Raw genomic sequence first — 3500 nt, 5'->3', positions numbered from 1 at the left:
TTCTTTCTTTCTTTCTTTCCTTCTTTCTTTCTTTCTTCTTTCTCTCTCTCTCTCCCCCTTCCTTCCTTCCTTCCTTCTTTCTTTCTTTCCTTCTTTCTTTCTTCTTTCTTTCTCTCCCCCTCCCTTCTTTCCTTCCTTCCTTCCCTCCCTCCCTCCCTCCCTCCCTCCCTCCCTCCTTCCTTCCTTCCTTCCTTCCTTTCTCTCTCTCTCTTTCTTTTCTTTTCTTTTCTTTTCTTTTCTTTTCTTCTTTTCTTTTCTTTCTTTCAACAGGATCCTTTATTCCTGTCACTCAGGCTGTAGTGCACTGACACAATCACAGCTCATTGCATCTTTGGCTTCCTGGGCTTAGGTAATTTTTCCTACCTCAGCCTCTGGAGTAGCTCAGACTACAGGCAAATGTTAGCATTCTCATCTAATTTGTTGTCTTTTTAGTAGAGACAGGGTTTTGCCATGTTGCCTCAGCCGGTCTAGGACTCCTGGGCTCAAGTGTTCTGCCTACTTTAGTCTCCCAAAGTGTTGGTATTACAGGCCTGAGGCATTTGTTCCAGGCTATAGTTTTCTTTTCTTTTAATATAGTTGTGTAGTTTGGGTATTAGGTTGATGTTGGCCTCATAGAATGAACTAGAAAGTATTTTGCTTCTATCTAATGAAAGAGATTATGTCTTTCAAAGATTTGTCCATTTAATCTAATCTATAAGTCTACGACTAAATTTATACACACTAAGTTGCTTATATTGTTCATTTATTATCATTTTACTGTCCATGCGACCTGTAGTGGTGTATTCTATTTCTGAAATTAGTAATTTGTGTTCTCTAATTTCTTAGTTATCCTGGAGACTTACCAACTTCATTGATCTTTGCAAAGAAAACCATCATTTGATTTTATTTCTCCTAGTAATTTTCTGTTTTCAATTTCATTGAATTCATTGATTTTTCAGTTATCTTTTTGTTAATTGTTTCTATTTTAATTAGACCTTTTATGATATCTATTCTTTCTAATTTGTTAAAGTGTGTTTTATGACCTAGCATGTGATCTATCTTGACGAACATTCTATGTGAGCTTGAGAAGAAATGTGTACTCTGTTGTCATTAGATAAAGTAGTCTATGAATATTCAGTTGGTTGATGGTGGTGTTGAGTTTAACTACAAGAAGTTAGGTCTTTACTGGTTTTCTGCATTCTGAGCCTGTCCATTTCTGATAAAAAGGAATTGAACTCCAACAATAATTGCGTATTCATTTTTTTTTTCCTTGCAGCTCTGCTAGTTTTTGCCTCATGTATTTTAATGATGTGTTGTTAGATTCATACAGATTAAACATTTTTATGTCTCTTTGGAGAATTGACCCCTTTATCATTATGTATTGCCCCTCATTATCCCTAACAAGTTTCCTCACTTTAAACAGAGGGGCATTTTTTATAGATCTTTCACCTTTCTCCAGGGCAACTTATATCTGCTGATAGAGGGTCAAGGGCATAAAGGCGTGGATATTTTGTCCCAGTAAAGGACACTGATGAGCAATGCTCACTGCAGATCAAACCTCTTTCTCAGGGTTTGCTGAGGTTATGTCATGCCTCCATTTCAGTTCAGTTCCTCTGCTCAATCATGCTTTAACTTTTCTTTTCCCCAAAGACACCGATCCCGAATAAACACCTTGTCTCTGTGTCTGCTTCCAGGTATTTCATGCAGTGGCATTTGAAACAAACAAAAAATGTATTTAAAAATGGGGTTTAGAACTAGACCACTACTGTCTGATTGTCTATGAAGCTATATTACCGGTGGTAGGTGGAGCACAGACAACCCTAGGCACAAGGTCATGAACAAATTATTGAAACATTCACCAATAGTTATTTTGAAGAATGTCACCCATGGAAGAGAATGTACTAACTGGCAAGATATATCTGGTATTAAAAATGCATTAAGAAAAGAGTAGCAATAAAGTAAAGAAATACAAGTGCAAATTGCCGTTGCTGCTGTGAGACAGTGGGTTTCAAATAAGAACAAATTTACTCCTCATCCTATCTCAAACCTAGGAAACATTATGTAGTGCATGGAGACAGTCTTACTTGTCAGGACAGGGGGAGGGGTGCCACTAGGTTATATGGGGTAGAGAATAGAGATTCTATAATTCACAAGACAGACCCCATAACAAACAATTATTAGTCTAAAATGTAAATAGCACTACTGTTGTAAAACCTTGTTCAAGTCAAAGAGACTGAGGAGGCATAAGTATTAATAATAGGAAATTGAAACTAAGTGTGAAAGTTGGAGGTTATTTTTGTTGTATTGAAAATCTCTCCTTCTCTCTAGAGACTGAGTGGGCATATATGGAAGCAACATAATAAATGGAGTAGTCCCAACCAAGGTATGTACACTGAGTCATAAAATCCACACAATGATTAGTTCCCCAGTCTCCTAAATTATAATTTGGATTGACATATTTGGCAGTTGAAGAAACCCCTACATTGGGTTTTGTTTCCACAGTCAATAATATGACAGTGGAAAAGCCAAATAGAAGCCTCTGAAACTACTTTCCACCCCAGCAAATATAGTCAATCAATGAAACAGACACAAAAATAAACAAATTTGTTTTATCCTAGGAAGTGGGTGGTGGTATTTAGTACCAACTTTAAGAACCTGAAAGATACAGTGGTGATAGTTACCTTATCATTATACTTAATTCAATATTCTGGATCCAAAAGAAATTAAATATAACCAAGAAAACAATTATATTTTTGCAGGTTTAACCAAGTATTAAGCTCTATCTATCTCATCTACAGCTAGTGCTCGATTTACGACCACAATTGGTTCTGACAGACTGGTCGTAACATGATTTGGTCGTAAGTTGAGTAGGCTGTATGTACAGTACTGTGAAATGATGTTATAAAAATCTTTAAGTCATATTTTATCATAATTTTCTTTCATTATTGTTATACATCATAATTTTCTTTGTTCATTTTATGCCATTTGTATCATCTCCACACCATTTTGTTTCTTATTTTTACATTCGTCAGGTTTAAGTAAAACACTGCATTACCAGTACAACTGGTTTAATATTTGCAAAGCATACAAAATTACAAAATACAGTTGCATACAAAAATACAAAATACAGGTGTAAAAAATACCATAGGAAACATTTTCCCAATTGCAAAACATATCAAAATATATAAACATGTATGAAACATTTTATTGGCCGCTGGTGGTTGGCTGCAGATCGTTGATGTCATCATCTGAGGCAGCAGTTGGGGTTACCGGAGTTGGTTTTTTCATAAACATAGTGAGCTTTGTCTGAATTGTATGTTTCTTTTTTTCTTCATAAATTTCACGATACGAATGAAACACATCGTGCGCCATCCGTTCAATCCTTGCAAATCGTTCGATGTTTGGGTCCATTGCTTCGAAATGTATAAGAAGTTTATTCAGTAAAGATACACCGTCTGATAATCCCTTAGTGGTGAACTTTCTTTCTGGCTCCTCCTCTTCTTTCTCTGCTTCTCTTCTTT

This window comes from Sapajus apella, unplaced genomic scaffold (assembly GCF_009761245.1).
Source record: "Sapajus apella isolate SASKATOON/1434 unplaced genomic scaffold, GSC_monkey_1.0 scaffold3, whole genome shotgun sequence".
In the NCBI taxonomy this organism is placed as follows: Eukaryota; Metazoa; Chordata; class Mammalia; order Primates; family Cebidae; genus Sapajus; species Sapajus apella.
This window is presented reverse-complemented; position numbering follows the sequence as displayed.